Source organism: Megachile rotundata, chromosome 9, assembly GCF_050947335.1.
Source record: "Megachile rotundata isolate GNS110a chromosome 9, iyMegRotu1, whole genome shotgun sequence".
Lineage (NCBI taxonomy): Eukaryota > Metazoa > Arthropoda > Insecta > Hymenoptera > Megachilidae > Megachile > Megachile rotundata.
Window position 1 is genome coordinate 15,189,026 of NC_134991.1, and position 23,024 is coordinate 15,212,049.

The following is a 23,024-nucleotide window of genomic DNA, read 5'->3' on the forward strand; positions in this document are numbered from 1 at the left end:
TGTGGAATTTCGAACAAAGGATGCTCGTGACGGAGGCGTCCGAACGCCAATGAAGGCGTCTGCTGATGAACGGTTCGCACGCCGAACAATGCATTCATGAAAATATTGTACGGTAGTAGTAATGGTAGTAGTAACAGTAGTAATCATTAACAAGTCAAAGATTTCAGGTGCTTGCAATAATAACAGAGAGAAACAAAAGGCGTTTAATCAGTCTCGCTTCAAATTCAAATCAATTATTTTCACGTAAAATTAACTTTTATAGCCGCCATCATTTGACATCGTAAATTTTTACGACAGACGTAAACAGAGAACAATTAGCTTAAAACTACAATTAGTTCAAGGCAGCATGATAAAATCATGTTACTATTAATACTGATATAGATTACACGATAGACTCGGTATCATGCTTTTATAACTATTCATAGTACAATTAGTATTATCGTCGTCCTGTTATCGACAAAGTTTGTCTGTCATTTAACTGTAAAAGAGATAAATGTACAAATGAAAAATATAAACTCGAAGTACTTTAATTGTTCGATCGATTTTTGAATCCTGTATTTTATCAAAACATCTGAACTCGGGTTTCACGGAGAACACGTTCTATTTGCATTTAAGGTGGTCTTTTTACGCTCGACGATGTTGATTCAGCGAAAAAGTTAAATTAATAGAAAACGAAGGGGAATAGAACTGTTCAAAAAGTTGAAGTATTTGGTCGATCAAGTTAAGAGTATCGGTTTTCTTCGATTGGCCCGAGAAACAGGGGCAACTTAAACCGTAGTGCAGTTAACTACGTTAACTGGAGTTCGACCGGACGTTTCGACGAACGTTTCAATCAATCGAAACCGCGCTGCGTTGCGAACTGCTTAAACTTCTCTGTTGAGGGCGTCGATTACATTCCCGTACAACTATTCGTTTAAGATAACGCCATGTATATTTGCAATCTTCCATCGCAATTAAACCTGTTTCCCTACAGATATAGAGACATCAGAGCGTAGGGATCTAGGAGTATAGAAACTTATGAGTGAAATTGCCGGCTACAGGGATTTGGGGAATAGAGGTCCATACGTAGACCTAGTATAGGGAATAGAGATTCAGGAATGGGTTACCGAATTTAGGAACATACGTTTGGATATAACATATGTTTCGCTTTTATAGCGTACACAGATTTTAATTTCAATTTCAGCTCGACTGGGCGAGAAAAGATGTAGGTAAGCGTTAAAAAAAGGGGAAAGGAAAGAAATAAAACGCATCGGACAAGAAAGAAAAATGAAGAGGGTAAGATCTTACCGTGTCCCTTTTTTCGCTTCGTTACGGTTTAGCGATGATACACGCGAGATGGTACGAGAGCAGCGAGTGTATCACGCGGCAGCAACACAGAATAGATATTTCATTGTTACGGGCTTGGGAATATTTTTCACTGACAGGAAATAATGCTGGTCCCGTCTTGTCTCGTTAGGAGGATTCCTGTAGCTATTCTTGCACGTCACTCGTGCACGGCCTTTATGTCGTGCGAGCGGATTAATGGTACAGAAAGAGAGGAGAGGACTTTTCGGTTGGCCGGTCAGCTTGCATTACGACGAAACAAAGTTCAGTCGAACGCGGTGGTGACGTCGTCGTCGTTTCGTTAAGGAAGAGGGTAGTTTTCAGCCGATACGAAACTTTCTCTCCATTTGCGCGTCCCACTCGAAATTTTACGATCCCCGACAGAAAGAAAGGCCGCGATATCAACGAAAGAACTACTGTACTCGATGGTATTACAAGAGCCCCGCCTTTTATCGTCGTCGTTTCGATCAGGATAAGCTCAACGCGTATTTTCATTGTTTCGTCGAGCAAATATCGCTGATTGTTCATCGTTACTGCAAAAGTTTCTGCCTATCGATGATCTTTTTCTTATCGAGAAATAATTTTCTCGTCATCGAATTTAATGTTAAATTTAAACCGAAAGAATTTTAATTTTGTTGTATAATACAGATGTACACAATTCGGTACGGTTTTTGAAAGGGGCTTTCAGTTTGCTTCCCGTCTTTTTCTCGTTCGCTCGAATTTTTTCCACAGCGAGAGATTTTACCCTTAGCAGCTCAAAATGCTAATATTTTTTAAATTTTGTACATTCTCCGTAAACCCTCCTTCAATCTGTATACCTTTGGGGTTGGTATTCAATAAATATGCTCCCCTGCCAGTAGTAAAACGAGATTTTGCGCTTACACAACTCCGCTAGTCTGAATCCGTATTTCACCTGCCTCCCGTCCGTTTTTCATCCCTTACAATTTTTACCAAAGATAAGGGTTAATCTTACCCGTTTCGAGGCGTTATTATTTCCTAAATTTCTCGGGTTTTTCGTAATCAGCATGTCATCTTGGATCTTAAACGCTCGATCTTGGGAGGTTTACTTAGAGGGTTGATATTCGATAAACATCCCTCCTCCAGTTAGCAGCGATTAAACCGGAGAACAGGACTTAACACGGCTCAGGCTGGAAGATTTTCGTAAATTTGTTCGTTTTATATCGTGTTCTCCAATCCGGTATCTCCGGTGTCAGGCCTCGATAAATATTCACATCCCCTCCGTACCGTTCCACAGAGCCACAGAGAAAGACAGAAGGTTTTGCAAGTGTTCGAAGTGTTGGTGAATTTTCGCCGTACAGGGGGAGCGGCATAGGTTATTGATTATCGTGAATGGCTTTATAAATAACCGATCGTGTAAGAGCAGCCACCGGAGACGCGTAAATATCGCTCGGCAGGCGATTCTTTAAAATCGCCACGATGCTCCACAGCGTCTCTGTGCTAGTTCTGCGGAGATGAAATCCGGTTGCGTTTTGATCGATAGACTGGTAATTCGTCTTGAATTCTCATCTTCATTTCCATTATTCGCGGATCATCGAGACACGCCGGTGTCAGGATCGAGATTTGTTTTAATACGGTACCAATTTCAGAGCTAGAATGTATGACACACCCTTATCAAACCTTGCAGGGTAAATCAGAGACGAAGGAAACCGTAGGATATGGATTTATTACTATTTTTATAGTTAGGGGGATCACAGTAACGACATCGAATATAAGGAGCTATTTCTGTTTGACTGAATATAAGGAAGGGAAAAAGTTGGAAGCTATTGTACTCGTTATTTGTTTCAGATAAATACTTTCTTACGGTTGCTATTTCAGTACCATTTTACAAAAACTTTTGATGCAATTAAGTACAATTCGTTTCTAAAGACGACCTCCGCTGAATAAACACATAAAAAATTGCAAAATTCCTAGCAGAGATGTTGTCTAATATTTGACAGGGCTTTAATCGTGAAAAGACAAGCTTTTATATATATATATTTTTTATTAATTAACACGATGTAGCTTTCATAAAGCGCGGCAGAGTCGCGAGTATTTGTTAGACATTCGCCCTTATTTACGTAACGAGCAGCGCTCTGTTAAACTTGCCGAGAAATAAGGACGTAAATAGTGTCGTGTTTTGCATCAATTAAAATAGCTTTAATAAGGTAAGTGGTAACTCGAGTGTCTCATCGGCTGCTAGTAGATCGTCGACTGTATCTCGAGCGCGACCACTTCCGTTCCATTGATTTTCATTCAGACAGCGTGAATAGTGCAAAACAGATACTTGCGTATTATTCGAATTGCGAACGAAACAAAATGAATCTGGAATTAATATTTTCCTTTCGTTATGCGCCCGGTAGGAAAGAGACAATTGATGTAACTCCAACGTAAATATTTGCTCAAGAATGAAACGTAATGTATTCGTTCATCCTTTCCGCCCCATCTGTTTCATCCTCTTTCCGTAGATTTTCTGAATCCTTTATTTGATAACAAGAGAAGCGATTAATTTCCTTTCGCATGAACTGTTCGCGAAATCATATTATTGTTATATTCGAGTAAAAAAGAGGTAATAATCGAAACCGGTATCATAGAATATCCATATTCGAGTATTCATTATGCATTTCAATATTTGAACCGAGGTAGAAAATTTTAAGCTGCATTGAAACTCTATAAATCCTGAAATTCGAGGAAATTATAAAGCTGTAGTTAAATAATTTTTCCCTTCAAACCCTTGTCTTATTGTTAATTGTACTACGAGAAATGTCAAAGACAATAAAGGAAGTTCAATTACTCGATCGAAGTCTGAATACAAGAAAAGGACAAATTGGGCGCATGACATTTCGCTCGATTATGAATGAAAAGAGGTATTTGCACTTTCAAGCTTGTCGATATGAGTGTTTCTATTTAGAAGAAGAGAATTTCCGATAACACTATTCGAGGCGTTTAATAGTCAGATTCCGTTCCTGTTTCATCTTTGACCGACGTTAACTGTATTTCTTTTCGATTGGTCGGTGGTGTCGGATATGCAAATGTCGGTCGACGTAACCTTCCACCTAACTCAACAAGCGGTTCGCATAAATTTCACCTAATGGCAGCCAATTACAGGCGTAATAGTGCGTTCACACCACACTCTATGATCCTCACTGTTGAACAAGCTAAAAGTGAAATACGTGCAATTACAACGTTAAGATTATTTATGTACAATTTTTATAAAAATATATCTTCAAAGATCCAAACTTTGATAAAATACCTAAAAATCTTTCGAAATATTTTCCGCATTGATGCCTACGTAATTTAATAAAGAAAACAGAAGACACGCTTCTTAAGAAATTCTCGGAAACAAGACGGAGAATTAAATCTTTTCACGCGACGATTTAACCCTCGTGGACCAGCTTAAATTCATCTTCTCTGTAAACGCTCGAGGCGTCTGGCTCGCTCGTCTTTTGCTCGTCTTTTTCTCCTGCTTTCTCCTCCTTTTTTTCTTTTCTTGTGAAAAATAAATGTAAAGTCGGCGAATTTTTCACGTGCCTCGTAAGGGTGCAAGTTTCCAGATTAAAAGTCTGTTTCACTTGCACGATAACGGCGAGTTAATTTTTTTGCGGAACGAAATGTAACTTGGCGTCGCTAAATTGCTACCTTCTCGATGCTTGATTAAAAGTGGCTGCATGATATTTTCCCTCCCTTCGTTCTATTTTTCTTTCCCTTCTTTCGATCGTGAACGCGACGTTAAAAACCCTGCCAGATTTCTCGACTCACTTTACGACGATGATTCTTGCAACTTTGGACTTTCAATCGGCCGTAACGTACGTGGGATGATTAATTGGAGTGCAAGACGCGAAGAAGAAATTGTCAATCAAGCCTGAAAAGACGGTTTTTTATAATCGAAACAAGTTCGGATAAAAATATCTTAATAATATTGAACGACGATAATAATTACTTAACGATTCTAAAATAAGATTTACTTAAGAAAAGGGAAGAAAGGACTCGGAACAATGGCTGTTAACTGATTCGTTTGCAGCATCAAGCCGGTGTCAAGTGACATTGTTTCTTTTCAAGCTGCAGTTCAAATTTTCATGGAACTCCTTTTATCAGCGAACAAAGCGAGTGTAAACTTATGCAAACTCCGTAGCACGTGTTCATCTGCTGATAACACGTTTTTCAAAATTGCTAGACACGATGTCCACGAGCGTTCTTTCGCAAGGAGTATAATGAAATTTTGTCGACCTTTTCCAATTTTCAGAACCGAACGGACGATCTACAGTTATCGTCGTTCATAGTACGATTCACTAATCTGTATAAAGAACAAATTTTATCTGGGTACAGATAGTGTGGAGTATAGAGGTTCGTTCGGTCTCTACCCATTCTCACTTTGTGCCTTTCAACGACTTTATTGTATTTGCTCTATATTCGAAAACGTACAGATAGTGTATTGAATGATATGGTTGATCATAGGTTAACTTTCAATCTTCTCTTTAATAATCCAGTAATTTATATATTAATATATTTTATTGGGTGTAAAAGTGTATCTGATCAACACGTTACTTTCTATCACCGCATCATGAACTTCGCTCTTCAATTAGTGGCACGCCTATTTGTCAAATAACCACTGAATGGAATTGCACTGAATTGAGTTGCTGGTTAGATTCAACAAAAATTGAGAGTCATAAATCACAGAGTCGAGAGTCCCTCGTGTCGCGGTCTCTTCGGGCACCAGATGATACTCAACATTTGCTCTATCGATGTACACCAAGCTCAACTTTGAAGATTATAGTGGGAGAAAACATCGATCGTTAATCATATGATGACTACGACACGGCAAAGGAAAAATAAAAATTAGTTTCCAAGTGAGCGAGGAGAAAAGTAGCGTTGATATTAGCCGAGTTGAGCCATTAGACTATGACACATCAAATTAGAGGGATCTGACAGAAAGAAGTACTAATAAAAGAAAGTGGTCGAGACGAAGATGAATGACACTCGAGGATAAATGTCATACAATGATCAAATGTCGGATGAAAATTTTAAAACCCATGTAATCATGATAGCAAAATTATTAATGGAGTTTCTAATTTTATCCGGTACTCAAGAATCGTGTGATACTTCCATGAATAATTTTTGCGATTAATTTCGCGAGATCTACATTTCTTCAACGTTGTATCGCAAGGGATATGATGTATTATATCCTTTCTTGTGTCACGGGTGATAGCATCTTTCGGATCTCGGTTCTCTTTGCCATCACGCAAGGCTCTCCAACTTTCCGGATATTTAAAATCGCGCGACGCTCGAAGACATTTTCCACGGGAAAAATCGTCGAACCGTTCTATGAATTCCCCGTGAAATCGGTGATAAAATAGAAAACGCGTTACGCGTATCGTGAATGCTTCGATTTCAATACAATCTGACAACCGGCACAGGGGATGTTGGCATCCTTTATGTAGCTGAAATATGCTTCGAGTTCTCTGGTTTGAGCGGATGAAAAAATTTCAAATTTATAGATTTCAAGGCATTCAGTTTCCTAATTTATCGGATGTCGCAGTCCCTGAATTTTCGAGTTTCCAACGACTTAACCCCCTGTTAATTTGATATCAATCGTTGCCTATGCAAATAATTGAGTTTGAACGCCAAATTAAAATCGATCACAGCTAAAGTACAAGTTAATGGTGAAAAATACTTAGTTGTTCGAAAGAAATATATCCAAAAACCGCGCAAGGTATAGGCTGAAAAGCAGAATATCGTTTTCTAGGCATTTGTCTTTCGTTAACGTTGAAACGTGTAATTTTTCGCTACGTTCTCGATTGCCTCGTCCCGTTTTGTTTCTCGTACGGGGAAAATCGCGTGCTATTTACTCAACGTCGACGATAATAGGAGGAAAAATTAACCGCATAAATATCCCGGGTTGGGGAAAAGGGGCTCGCGAAAAATCAATGGAGTCGACAGGAAGCACAGCGAGCCGAAAATGTTGCGGACACGCTCGATTTACCATTATCTCGAAAGGTGGGGGAGAAAATGTCACGCTCGCCACAACGATGATCTCGTTATCGACGCGAAAATCGTTCTTAATCGGGAATTTAACTTTCTAGGAGAGCCGGGGGCGAATATCAAATCGCGTTCCATTTCCGTAAGTGCTTAATCGGTCGGAAATGAATCTCGATATTCAATCTGTATCGAGATATTCAATCCCTCCCCAAATACGTTCAAAGTATACTTTAACGGCGGATGCGAGATAATGGAAGAGAATACAGGGATTGATTATCTATGGCCCGCTATATTTCGTCCAAAGATGCAGAAGGAATCAAATTGTTTCGCGAGTGCAGGAAGTCTTTAACTTTGAATTTTCTAATTTTATCGTGGGTTTATGTCGATATAATTACAGCTATAACGAGGTCGTAAGTTAAACACTGTGTTGTAGATTTATCGTTGGATCTATAACGAGACTATTTCCATAAAAACTTGTTCAATAATACTAGATTTTACTTAATGACCACATGATCGCTCATCAATGATGAAGGTCCTTTGAAATGACAAGATGAAGATACAAAGCAGAGTATGCGAATATTCTTTGACGAAACAATGTACGAAGTCACGTACTCGATTTAAAATCCACGTTCAATCTCCTAGTTGGTACACGTTTTAAATGAATAAGTTTCGTCACGAACGCAAGAAACTCAGGTGACTTAATAGTTTCCGCGGAAGCTCCAGGTTCCATTTGTACAGGAATTTTCTACACATCCTTCGTAATGAGTCCATGATTTGCTCGTGGAAGTTTATGAGAACACGTGTCGACGATTAATGGAGTGAGTCTATTTAACTCCGACAAAGATGTCTAAGCTCGGCAACAGCTTAGCGAAGTATCGTAGTAAAGAAAAGTTCATCTGGGAGTCGGTGAAACGCTTCGGGACACTTATCTGCTGGCAGACGGAGTAGTTTACTTTACGTATGTTAAGGAAACATTAACTTGCCCTCGAAACTTTATCCCCGGCCGGAGCGGATAGGGCGAATTATTCGCGGGGAACGCAGCGTGACGGGGTTAATAGTCAAATCGCGATTCTTACGGTGTCGAGGTATTCGTCGATATTCGAACTCCGTTAACTTAAATACCGAACCTTCGCGATAATAACTCGACGCTTTAATCCGATCAGCACACACGTGCCCGACGATGCGAACGTGTCCTCGCAGTTTAACTTTGCGGCTCGTCGCTTCGTTTGCGAGACTACGTCAATTTCATTCATTAGTTCCGAAGTGAACGAGTTCATGCCAAACAGGAGACTGCATCCGACGGATCGGCCCGCTTCATTTTCTCTCGAGACTTCGCTCGCAAAATTCACTGATCGATGTGCAGAACAATTTTCTGTATATGTCAATCAGTATTATAAATCAACACGAATTTGAGATCGTTTAATATATTCATGCAATCTATGTGGCTATAGAGCACGCGATTTAATTCCGGATGAATTTTACTCGCGGTGATCTAACGCGTAGCGAATACGTGACCATAAAATGCGTGGCACTGTGTCGGGTTCTGTACGCGATGAATTCTACATATGACGAATTCTATGCGTGAAGAATTGCGCATGTAACAAATTCTACTCGTGGCTCTTACTGGTTATGAATTTATAAGCGGAGACACACGTGATAAGTTCTACGTGGCAGGTTCTAATCCTTAGGACATGTGAAAATTTCTACATATGATAATATAACGTAGTACGGCAATAATATAATGTAATTCATAGCAGTGCTATATGCGTCGTAATAATAGGCACTAGTAGTAGGAATACTTCATATATGACATTATAATGCACAGTAATTTTAGGCATAGTAATACGTGGCAAGGTAACGCGCGATCTCACACTGCGCGTCGATGCAACGCATGTAATCTCGCAACTCTTAGGCATAATTCTCTCAGCAGCATAAAAAAGCACATAAAATTCGTGATTGGCCATAAGCCAAAGTGGGTCGTTTATGTCCCAGCAGTTTTTACTACCGTAGGCTTTAAAACGATGTGGAGAAATTCTGGGATAGCTACTTATCGAAGTTTATGCCACATTATACGATCGTTCGTTTGTTAAAAACTTTGTATCAATAAAAACCGAGGAAGTCGAATTTCGCTGGCTGGAACGACCCAGATTTTCTACGAAGGGTTAATAATCTTGTAATTTCCGTTTGTTTATTTTGATCATGTCCTCGTCGTTCGAAACTGTGCTTAATTTTGCTGAGTTATATCGTGTTTAGCTCGACTGCACTCGTATAAAACTCGGAATTGTGTATGATAATTGAATCGGAAGTTCGTTAATAAATGTCACGAACATTTGCGTGCCGATTTGCCTCGCAGTGTAATTAATTTAACACCAGGGCGGCCGTCGTTGAATGTATACCTGATTTTAAATTCAAAATGGATCATAAAAAATGAATGAACGATGACAAATAAATTATCATTACGCAATTAGCATTTCGATAAAGGTATCTTAATAGTTTCGTACACTTGTACGTAAATAATAAAGGTAACATTTTGTACAGTACGGTTTTGATTTGAAAAGCTTTCAAGGGTCATATGTATGCAGGAACACGATAACAGAAATTACATGGTACACTGAATATCTGTACACAAAGCATTCTGGTACACGTTCAAAGTTGAAATGAACAAATGTAATTGAAATTGAATTACACGTAGTTTGTTAGCACGAAAGAAACAGGAGTCACAAAAGAACTGAAAGTTCCGTTTAATATTTTGACTACCTTAAAGCAAATTTCAAATGACAAAAGGAACACGTATTCCTTTTGTTCTAAAATTCTTTTGGTAACATCGCATACATTTATTTTTCGAAGTTACGAAATAATCAAATTTTTCTTAAACCGTTCAAAAATTCACGCGACAACAGTTTGCATCGCTTAAACCGGAAAGTGTGCCGGTTTCAAACACGAATCGTGCACATGCAATTTAAATAACGCGTGCTGGTATCCTGTCGCGTCTAAATCCGGCCTTATCCCCGAACGAAAGAAGCGGCTTGCTCACCCGGACTTTAAAATTCGGCCAAGCTTCGACGTCACGAAGGATTTCAATCGTTCATGCTCTTATTTTCGAAATACATTCAGCGAACCGTTTCGTTCGCATCCCCTTTCCTTACACCTGGCGGGTCAAAGTTAAACCTCGCTCACCCTTCCGACCACCGCTTGTTTGTGTACCGGCACTTTGAACTTGAGCCTGGAGATGTTCGTGTTCAGGCCCTTCTGCCTTTCGATGATGATGACCAAAGGCCTTTATGTAATTAGGCTGTGTCGAAACAAGCGTCCATCACTCGAAGACTCCATTTTCATAGGTAGATGCTCGTTGCTCAATTGGGTATTCTGTTTAAGCGTTCCAACACGTTGTATTGCCACGTTTCTATTCCCACGTGTTTCTATCTCTACGCGTTTAATTACTGGGCGTTCAATTCCTACACGTTGATTTATTGTAACTTCAATTATTGTGCACTGAATTTCTGTGCGCTGAATTTATATGCGTTGAATTCCTGTGTGTTGAGTTCGCACTCGTTCAACTATTACGCGTTTAATTTTTATGTGGCGAGTTATTACGCTGAGTTCCTACGCGCTAAGTTCCTACGTGCTGAATTCCTACGCGTTAAATCACCACGTTTCTATTCCCACGTGTTTCTATCTCTACGCGTTTAATTATTGGGCGTTCAATTCCTACGCGTTGATTTATTGCACCTTCAATTATTGTGCATTGAATTTCTGTGCGCTGAGTTCCTACGCGTTAAATTCCTACGTGCTGAGTTCCTACGCGTTAAATTCCTACGTGCTGAATTCCTACGCGTTAAATCACCACGTTTCTATTCCCACGTGTTTCTATCTCTACGCGTTTAATTACTGGGCGTTGAATTCCTACGCGTTGATTTATTGCACCTTTAATTATTGTGCATTAAATTTCTGTGCGCTGAATTTCTACGCGTTGAACTCCTGTGCGTTGAGTTCGCACTCGTTCAACTACTACGCGTTTAATTTTTATGTGTTGAGTTATCACGCTGAGTTCCTACGCGCTAAATTCCTACGTGCTGAATCACCACGCGTTGTATCTGCAACAAGCACTGAATCACCATGCGTTAAATTCCTATGTGTAGAATTACCACGCATTAAATCTCCACGCGTTAGATACTATGCGTAGAATCACCACATCGGATGACCACGCATTCAATCGCCAAGGATTGTCTCTCATCACTCCGCGTTCAATCCCTATACATTGAATTTCCATCAAACTGATCTACACAATTGAGGAACAACTTCTACCAAATTAATTCCAAGAGAGAGTGAAAATATCTCAATAACAGTCTATTGTAACAGCATCGTATCTCTGAAAGGATTTAGAACTGGTCTTCGCCATTTGCAGCGTAGTTTTCTTCGGGCGAACTTGACGAAGTCTGGGCAATGAAGTATCGGCTCAGTTTTCGTGGCCTCGATACCGTCGTTGAATGCGATCCGCGAAAAGAATAGATTCGCGTTTGACAGCCGATTTCTATTTCCTCTCTGTTTTGTCGGAGCATCCGGTAAGCCTCTTACCTCGGCTCGGTCGCGCGTCTTGCGTTTCGATCTTCGCTCCAAACGGTAGACTCTGTTTCCTCGTCTCTTTTTTCGGCAACCGCCAGAGCTGATTTTCGCGGCGCATTTACGCGTCGCGGCCATTATGAAATACTTTCCGCTAGAGAATTATGGAATACGAAATAGCTCGCGTGCGCGTGAGATTACAAGGATACTTTGTGAAATTAATGGCACGGAAATTAATTATTCCGCTCGTCTCGGTAAAACGGTGATAAACGTTGAGTTCCGTCGAGTAGGCGTCGCTTAAACGTAAATTTTCAAACCTGCCGCCGCGTGGCTTTTGCGTCCGCTGCTTTTTTCCCTCTTTCGTCGGTCGAATTTTCATCGTTAAATTCGAGTAGAACGTTGCCCCGGTCCCTTTGCGGGATTAAATCGTGTTTGCGTAATAACGTTTGTCCTTCAAAGCAAGTTACTCTTTCTTAGAGGCACAATCGCGCGGAGCTTGATCCTCTAGACCCTTACCTCCGCGTTCGAGAAGACCTTCAATTATATCGCGGAAAATGTTCCTTTCGTTCTTGGCATTCTTCCGCGAATGAGGTAATATTCAACATAGCTTTGGGCCGCGATTCGACCCGGGGCTCGAAGAATATTTCTCCCGTAATTTTGTAACGCTCAATCTGGAAGTGTTGTAACAACGTTGTACACTTGGAAATTGGCGGCTTTGGAACATCGCGAAAAATAAATTTAGAGACGTTGTAAGAGAACATTGGAATTGCTGTAATTGACAGCCATTGTCAGGAACTCCAATGCAAAATTAATGTAGACATTTTCTTAAGACGTTCAATTTCAAATTCATGTGCCTTATGTGCTACTTCGCGTTACGTTCGCATGATCGCATCAGATATTCCGTGATTCGAAATCGAGCATTTGATATGCAAAAACCTAATACATTCATTCATCGAACTTGTGGCTCCCTTTATGGATATATCGTCGGTGCATAAAGAATAGAATAGAAAGAGGCGGGCTCTATGCCGGTGACTATAAAAGTAAAGGGAAAGAGGTTGGAGCGACGTTGTATCTGGCCGGTTTCAGGCTCTCCATAAAAGCGATAAAGCTGAAACGCCGTGTAACTGCATGGGCTGTATCGATGCGAGAATCTCCAGCCATTTCGCCGATTGTTCTCGTTTTTCGAAATGGCCGCCTCTACGATCGGGTCCAGGCGTCGTTTCAAAGGCGTTCGCTTAACTTTCGTTGCTCGTTGAATTAGTAACCGTCTCGCTGGTGCTCGAAACGGCATCGCATCCTTTTTAAAGTCACCAACAATAGCTCGAGATAAGCTTAGCCGTTTCTTTGCGAAAGGAAAATATGAACTGCTTTGTTTGTAGCCTTTGCCAACGGATCGGAAAAGATCCGCTGATAAACAACCTGTAACCGATGAGACGCGTTAAAAGGAAGGAGGTCATTAGCGAAATTGTAATTACCAAGATGAGTCGTGTTCGCTCGAACATCTTTAAAAGCTGCAGTCATTCGAACCTTAAGAGTCTGAATGACTTTGACGGCTGCTAATATTATTAACACTTTGATCGTACCGTCTTTTATGGTATTAATGGATCTTGTAATCATAGATCTGTTTTTATATCAGAAGAAACTTTTATTTCGTTAATCTTCAAATTGAATCACTCTTCAAGTTCGCGATTATCTCGCCTCTCGTTTCATGTAATTTGCACATGCTTTTCTTCAACCGCTAGAATTCTCCGGTAACGAGATTATTGTTTGAGTTGCGGTAGGTAAGGGTAAACCGATCGCGAGGATCGAACGGCACAGTAATTTCATAATAGAAAGTATACGTCGACTTGACGAGCCCCTCTGTAGCCCGCTTTTAGAGAGTGTACGTAGATCCGATTTACGTCGAACTCGTTCACGGGCGCAAATGTATTTTTCAATCGAACAACTGATAGTTGCAACCGATGTTAGTGTAACGTATTTTAGAATCGTGCTGAAAAAGTTACACATAGATTTACAAACTTTTCATCCAGCATTTGTATCTTATGTGAAAATAATACGAGACGGGCAAAGTTCCGAATATTGTTAGCATTTCTGATCAGAGTTAATTTCTGAAAGTTATGAACCGACCGTCTTCTTTTTCGCTTTTTCATGCTGAAACTTTTACCCGAAACGCGAAAAACATCAGCTCCGTAAATCCGCTAAATTCGCTGTATACACCGTGAACAAGATTAAACGTTCGATTCGGTCGACGGATGGATTGAAAGGTAATACGAGGGAATTAGCTGTTGGAGCGTAAAAAAAATTTAGTTAACTCGATTGGTCCCCTTCCCCTAATTCATCTTCCAGAACACGAGCTTTCCTGTAGCGTTCTTTCTTCGGCTACTCGGAAGACAAATCGTCGAATTACCGGCTATCGTAGACACGACAATTTTTTCCTATGCCAGTCAGATTGATCGTTCGCATTCATCAGCTACTTCGATCGTTCGTTTGGTGGTCGGGGCTTGTTTATTTCGGCGAAGAAAGGGTCGGTGAAACGCGTAAATTGCCGAGCGGCGATCATTCCAGTATTGCGGAGGAAGACTTTTCAGGACGCTCGTGCGCTGGTTTCATCTGGTTCCATTATCAGATTGCTTCGTGTCAATGGCAGTGATAAGTAGCGACCGATAATACGCGCATCACGAACATTCCAATGGCAATATCGCTGCGTAAACGATCTGTGTTTGCCTTCTTTGCTTTCATTGGATATCGTGTTTTTGAACTATTGCGCTATGACGATGAAAATTATTACGTGTATCGGATTCAACGCATGAGGAATTTGATGTAACACTTGTTCACTCCTGTAGCTGAAGTAACAAAAGCAGTGTGCCATTAAGCGATTAGGAATGTGTCTCCAATTAATTGGCAATTGGCTAATTACAGGTTAACAAGACGCGTATCGGACATTAAGTAGTCACAGCATAGCGACAGGGATTTGTCAGACGCAAGTAATAATGGATCGTCAATGTCAGCCGTGGCGAAGATTATAGCGGTGGGATTTGTCAGATGGCAAACAGTAACGAGGTATCGCTAGCTCTTGTAGTTAGCATTCGCGTTGCACAAACAGAAGGAAACTGAAACCACAAATAACGAAGAAAAAATATCCCTCCACTTTTAAAAAATCACAGAAATCACATTTACCATTCACGATCCATCAGCGCGAGTAAAATAGACAAACAGTCTATCGAGAGAGTAGAAAGGATCGTCGTTGACTTCCCCGGCAGATATTTTTCCATTTCGTTTCTTCCGCAGCTCGCGAGAATATGCCCGCCACCTGTCGATACAATTTTTCAGTTTACCAGCGCAATTTTTCGTCCGATCGAGCATGCATCTAAAGAAAACAGACGGTTACCTGGCGCTCGTCGTATTTCTTCGTCGGCGTCGGCCATAAAAGAATCCAGAAACGAGCGTTTCGCGGCTCCCACATTACCGGTTTGTATAAATTCTCGGTGTCTCGGTATCAAAATACTCGGCCCCTTGGTGCATGTATTCCTGGATAATCCACCGTTACTCCCCACACCCCCATAACGTATTCCCTCATTTTACTATATAAATATATCTTCTGGGTAGTTTATATTCATGAAATAAACGGACGGTACAAGCTTCACGGTGGCTCACAAAGAAGCATCATTATTTCGTTAGCTGTTACGAAACGGCATTTATGACGCTCTTGGGAAAATAGGAAATTAGAAGGCCTGGAAGAGGGAAGGTTATTCGCTATTAAGTGGCTTATTTCCATGAGACACGTTCTTTTATTTTGCATCCCATCGATTACGTTTTATCTGTCCATTTTCTATACTTATGCAGATTTTTTATGAATATTATCTCAAGCAATTTTTCTATGTACAAGAGTTACAGAACTTTCGAATTACGATTTAACGCAGAAATACCACAGAATAAGTTCCATGAATAATTTACATAAATAAATCTGTTCTGGTTTAAAGCAAGATAAAACCAGGATTTGTCAAGAAATTCGGTTAGGAGAAACATTCTGTATTCCGTAAACGAAATAAGTAAACTGCATACGTTTCCGGCGATATTTTTCAATGAAAGTATTTGAAGATATACGCGGCGTCTGTTTCTGGATTTCGACCGTGGAATTCCGGTAAAGTGTATTGGTATCCTTCGATATCCAATCTCTGTGTGTGTACATATGTACGTATGTGTACATTTGCGAGCAAATATGCTTGAGAAACGAGCCCCACGAGAGTTGCGACTCGAACCACGAGGGAGGTGATTGCGCGCTTCACGGACGTCGCACGAATGGCAAACAGCGGCTGAATTTAACCCCGAAAAGATTATTTTGCCATAGGCGATGCGCTACTATTTTCCTCTACAAACATCCGTCTCGTATTATTATGTCTCAATCTTCCTGCTACATCGGTACTTTAATTACTATATTATTATTTAATCTATCTTCCTTCACCTAACATCTTCAGTTTCTATGAAATTTTTGATAGTTCCTCAAATTTTATTCTATTGCTATTAGTGGCTCACAGCAATTTTGAAGTCTGGAATCTGGTAAGAGATTTAGGATGAAAAGGAATGTAGAGATCTAGAGATTTATGAACGTAGAGACAGGCATCTAGTAATTCGAGGACACCACACGACCCACGCGCTTGTTTTATTATAAATATCCCATCAACCAACGTGAATTGCGTTGTCAAGGTTGGTAGATTGTGCTATTAACGCGCGTAAATTGTGTTATTGACGTAGGTAGATCACCATTGTTAACGCGTATGCCATCATTAATCACAGTAACTAGCGTGATTAACGTTGCTTCTATTGCGCAACTGATACGCGCAAATCGCGTTAATAATACGCGTAGATTGCGTTATTAACGCGCTAAGTTGCGTAATTAGCGCGTTCCTCAGGGTGCGTAACCGACGCGTAGATCGCGTTAATGATGCACACAGATTGCGTTATTCGATTAAACTGCATTCTTAACGCGGTTGAATCGCTGGCAGATCGCGTTTTTTTAACGGCACGCAATTTATATGGTTTTGCATTGTTGACGCTCGACAATCTTCTCGATCCCCAATTGGTTTGATATTGCTTTGTAATTTTGTATAAATGGAATTGTTCACATCGCGTGAGCGAGGGATTCTGGGCTTATTGTACGTTGACACAATTCTTGCAAACAAATGGGAGACTATCGATTAACAATTTCAGTGCAGCAGTAAATTGGCTGCCACGGTGATTGTATCTAATTAATAATAAAAGGTCGCGCAACCTCCTTCCCTTCGATATGTAAAACAAAGAAGATTTTCTCTTCAAATATAAATTGTGTCTATTCCAACGAAGCAGCGAAGAGGGAAAGAAAATTCTAAATACAATAGGTCTCCATTTGTTTGAACATAAGGGGAGACAAGTCGCTTCGGATGACTGGGGACGGTTCGAATAATAGAAGCTTACCGATTTCCTTTTCCAGCAAATTTCTTCTTCGAATAATAGAAGATCACGTTCAGTTAAGTGGATTCGAGAATGAAATTTCACTACTTCGTTCTACGGTTTCTTCCAGGAAGTTCCACTGTGAGGCATTTAGTAAAATTTCATTCGAATAAATGGAGCTTAAGCAAATAAACTTATTGTACACCGCTGGAAATCATGCTAGCAATCTCAAACAGAAAATCGTGTTTCGAAGACGTCTGAATCATCTGGACGTGTGCACGTGTACTCATTCACGCGTTGCGTCATTGATCGAGAGCTTGCGCTTGACGTGAAAAGACGATGTCTGACCAATAACGCGTTATACTACTTGCCGGAGTGTGCTCCGCAACTATAACGTCACGCGCTGTAATTTCTACGGAGCAATTCAAACATCCGTGTTAATCCGACAATAACAGAATAATTTGCTTTAAAGTCCCTTCTTTACGTTCAATCCCTCTGACGAAAAAAATCGATATTGAAAGTCTGCGTAACGCGATGAAGCAACCGATTCTATGATACCCTTCAGCATATTTATGGGAGAAAAACCTGCAAGCCTCTGTTTCCCGCGCAAAATCGTACGCTTACCAGATAGGTTCTCCGATACACGAGCAAGTTGGCTGGTCTTCTACGTGCACGGCAGCTCCTTTAACAAAATCCAACCATTGAATTTCACCAGTGGTTGGAAGAAGTTTCGTTCTCGTCCCTCGACGAGCTTTTCTTTCACGCGAGCCTTCTACGACGGTGCGGTGACTCCGGGCTTTTACTTCGCCGAAGAAAAGGAGTGGGAAAAAGAAGAGAAGTCGTATCTTGGGGAATCGTAAATGGACGTATTACCTGCACCGTTTCTACGTCCGCCCGTTTTACGGTTTAAATAATAAATGCGATGTTCACCCTGCCCCGTTACGCCGGTCTTATTTTGAGCGACTCTCCTCTGTTCCGACGTTTTTTCACGTTTGTCGTATTTTCATTTATGCTCGCTCTATATGTTTTGCTGCGCATTACGTAATTGGAGATTTTGCGGGTCATCCGTTTTATACCGCTCGATCGTATTCTTCTTTTCGAAACGATTTTTCGACAGTGAAAAAATCGAATTGACGGATTTTTGTAAATATTTAAAATTCAATTCATTCGAGGCCGAAATCAATCATTTGCTGTCACGAGTATTAATTATAGCCACTGTTATACTTCAGGTTGATGTATAGGTGCGATACCGCAATACTTTTCTGTTATGAAATCGAGCTAGACTTTTGAGTTCCTCATTTGATATACAATGACCTAATTGTATTATATATTCAGCTACATTTGGTACCGAAAACAGTTTCACTTCTCGCTCGAGCTGTTATGAATAAATCTTCCGCGTTTTGCACAATGCATTTCCATAACTATTTTAAAATGACTCTGTATCCAGCGTGCTAGGATTAATCGCTGCGATATGATAATTTCATTCAACCTGTTTGAAAGTTACGAAAACGATAGATAAGCTGTCTTCTCTATAGCCAAGAAATCTATGCAAACATCATGCAGATCCGTGATCAACATCGACGTCGAAGCGTCAGGATGCGCTTAAGCGGATAAACATTTTTTATCGTCGTAGAGCAAAGAACATGGTCACGGGAACATTGGAAAGCGAGAAAGAGTTTACTGTTCGTTTTCGTCTCTTTCCATTAGAGAACTGTTCGTTCGATATCGACGAACTCCGCAGCCGAGAATTTCATTTTCCGGTGGAAGTTTGCCAAGCAACATCGGCGACCTGTGTCGTGCGGCTTAAATGCATCCTCCTAGCCTTCCTCTATCGTGTTTCCTAGACTCCGTTCCTCCTCTTTTCTGTAACGCTGCCGAGAATCGCGAAAGATGACGAGTTCACGATTTCTGCTTTGAGCGAATTTTTGTGGATACGCTGGTTGACAATGTCAGCGACCTACCACGTATGATCGAGTAACTTTTCACTCTTTGGATATTGGGAAATTTTTTATTGAGGGATGTAGGAATCTAAATTTCAAAATTTGAGGGCTTAGAGATTCAACAGTCAGAGTATCCCACTCTTAAAAATTTCAACACTATGAAATTTTGAAATCGTAACATTCGACCCAGTAAGACGTCCATTTCAAGAGGGCGGGAACTTCCCGCAGTACTTGAGGGTGAGAACGTAGAGTTATTACACTGACTGGTCAGAAATGGCGAAAATTGCTGAGTCTCTTGTATATCAGGTTTATTGGCTTCTGGATCCTGATCTCGCAGCGTGCGAACGTAAATAAGAGGCAGGAGCAGGGTTACTGTGGAAATTTATCGACTCTATTGTTTGTAATTTCCCTTCCTCCGGTTAAAGTTTCAGCGGGTGTAACCTGGAAGCTGGTGCTTTTAACACTGACAGGATGAAAGTAGAGAGACGATTGCGTTGTTACCGTTGTGCAGGTGACGTTAGCGAAACCGTGACGCTAATTGTTTGAAAGGACCACGCTGTTATTTGCCGAGTTTACGCGAGAGCATTGCTGTGAACATTCCTTGCGGAGAAAATTTCTGGAAATACTTGGATTTTTGAACTTACGTGGAGTCTTTTTTAAACGAAAATCTGGAATAAGCTTTTGAAGGTTTCCCATTCCGTGCAGACCACATTTCGAAATTTAGTAATTCAGAAAATTTCAATTTGTCAAATTTAAATATGTAAAAAGGTGAAATGTTGAGTCGAGTTAGTAAAGTTTTGGGTCGCCAGCGTCGGAATTGGAGTACGGTTAGCAATCGAAATCCGGTTAGCAGACAGAATTGATCGAGTAATCAGTTGGACCGTTGTTAGCAAACGGTTACCACTCGAATTGGTTAGTCAGCTGTCGACCAAGCAAGTTTAATCGAAATAAGAAGTAATTTCGATCTTAGTCGCAGTTAAATACGCTCGCGCGATAAATACCGTGTTACGTAATACCATGATTCAATATGGAGACCGGTCTAAACGCGTCGACGGATCAATAATACGAATTGAAAAATAATTGAAACGACTCCGGGATTAGCAACGTTGATTGATCGGGATAAATCACCGTCCGTCGCGTTTATGGTTTTCACTCTTTCGCTATGCCGCCCCGACAGAGCTCATAAATCTGGCCGATACTGCGAGAGCTTCGTCCAGCGAAACTCTTCAATTTGATTCCGTAAAATGTATAGCGTTCGAAACGTTCTGCTCTACGATGAGTCTGACACAATTCCGCGACATAAAAGTCAGATTTCCTGAGTTTCGAACCTAACCTACATCGCTTTGGATAAAAATATCGGGCTCAGAATGGTCTGAAAGTATTTCATTCGCGATATTAGCCGGTCTTTTTCCAGTCTTTTTATAAGTAGAATCCTTTTAGAGACGAACAAACGCAATATTCGCGCCTGTGCGAGAATATTCGATTCAACTGAGTCGACTTCGACTAGCGGAATCCGTTTGACGATTTTAAAGGCACCGGTTTCACGTATGACTAAACGCAACCACTTAGCCTTTCTTCCAATAGCGTACCTAACTTGCCGTGAACAGAGAAATAACGACGGCGTGCTTTTGCGTGAAAGCACAGCTCCCTCGTCTTTCGAGACTTTACGTTTCAACACTTCTGCCTAGGGTTGGAAATCTTTTTCGCTTGTATGGGGTGCTTCAGAAATAGGTGGCTTAGCTTTAACGGTATACTCTAATCCTCCTTATTTACTCGTCACCTTAGGGCACCAGTTTATATTCCAATAAAATTCCAAATACTCCCTGGACTTATGTGATCGTCTCTATCAGACGTTGACGCGTATTTTTGTCTTGCTACGCAGCTTTGTATGGAGAAATAAGAACACTGTGGAAAGTACAGGTGTAGCGGGGTAACGAGAACTTTTGTTTACGCTTTTGTTAAGCTTTTTTAAGGATTAACCTAGTTTCCTTTACTGATCCCAGAGTTTAGCGCTTCTCCGCTTTGATATTTGATCACATCTGTTTTTAAGGGCGCAGCCTTGTGGTCGATACTTCGATTACGTGGAAAGGGTTCGAAACAATCGATGTTTACGATCTAACCCGTGTCAACAGAAACAGAACATGTGATCGAATCCTCGTAAAATGTCCTGTGAACACGGATCGTCGAGTCGATGTTTGCAAGGAAATCGTCGTGATGCTTTCCCCATACGATTACGCGAAATTCCATGTAAAGACACGTGTAGCGATATTTTTCATTTATTAGCTTGTGGGAATTATTCAAAGGCAGTGCTGTTAATTAACGGGTCATGCGTGCTGAACGAACGATATCAGTACGGCAATAACGTAACTCGTAACGAGGTTAGCATATTCGATTTACATATCCCATTATTAATGCGGAAATTATAAAACGAACGTGTCCCTTATTTACAGTCGGAAAATTGATACTCTAACGGCGACACATAAATTACCGTGATATTGTATATTTCGGTTACACTCTGGAAACATCCTGTGCTCGCTCGTTAACGCGATTTTCAACGACAAAAGGCTGGACGTAAATGAAATCTCCGATCGTCCTTCCTGTACGAAGTTATTAACCGTATCGAACGTGTTGGTATTTTTTAAACGACGTATTTCGAGTCATTATCGTCCATGCAGAAGACGATAACTTAATTAACAAATTGCAATATTTAATAGAAAGGTAAAATATAAAAGTCAGCTCGGTTATCGAAAGAAGCCGGCACGTAAATAAATCGAAGGCAATCGAGTAAATCTGTGGAAGCTAAACTTATCGCGAACCATACGTTCCAACGTGATAATCTTTTAACATTTCCTTTCAACTTCATGCGTTCCACCGATAACACGTTTCTCGACCATTTAACAGATCTTAACGAACAGCGTACTCCTCTTCACGCTCGATAAACCAGCGAATTTCTCTTACGCGTCATCGAACGAAATCCTTCGTTTCAATTCTTCCTTGATCTTATGAAATCTTTCCTCGTTAAGGTCCCTTTCGAGGGCAGCCATCCTGAAATCGAAGCGTGTTTCCTTCATTTCCAATCTCTCCATCGAGAGGAATATTTTTCCTCGCGGCTCGTTAAACCGGCCCAGAAAACGTCTCGCACAATTTTCCCGCAAGAAACTAGTCCGAGGCTGGACGTACCTTGGACACGACAGATCAAAAGCATCCACGAGGTTTTCAAATCCCCTTTGCGAGCCACCGGCGAGCGTCGTTTTGCTGGGAAATGCATCACGGCAGCGACGATGGAAAGGCGTTCTTCTTATTTCAAAATTCTCTTTGACATCCGCTATGTTGGCAACAAAACAAGATGTAGTATACAGCCTGCGATGCACTGACGGGATTCGAGTGGAACTCGTTTCGAACCTGACTGGACATTTTCAAACGCGAAAATAAAGGCTGCAGAAATATTTGAATCCGGAGGAGATGAGTTCGAGGAGATTGTTAGAAATATCGGGAGAAGCACGAGTCAGTTTAGGTTCACCTTAGGTTCCCTCTAGATTTCTCCGTTGTTTTCAGAGGCAAATACGAGCAGCAGCGAAGTTCCACAAAAGTTCTATTCTGACATCGGTTAGAATTTCTGAACACATATTGAACTTGATCCCGTTTCCGTATGCAGTTGGGGTCGGCGGATTCGAAGTTCGCCACGGGAGCGATTCGAGTATTGTATCGATCGATGCTCTGGAAATCGAGCAACGTAAACCAGGGTTAAAAAAAACTTTCAATTAATTTAACTTGCTAGCCTCGCTCTCTGGAGAGATGGTC

General features: G+C 40.9%; 1 protein-coding gene across 1 annotated transcript in view; it reads left to right on the forward strand.

The window, feature by feature from the left end:
- Positions 1–23,024, forward strand: part of Oct-TyrR (Octopamine-Tyramine receptor) — a 66,933-nt gene that overhangs the window by 8,394 nt on the left and 35,515 nt on the right. The window lies entirely within an intron of this gene.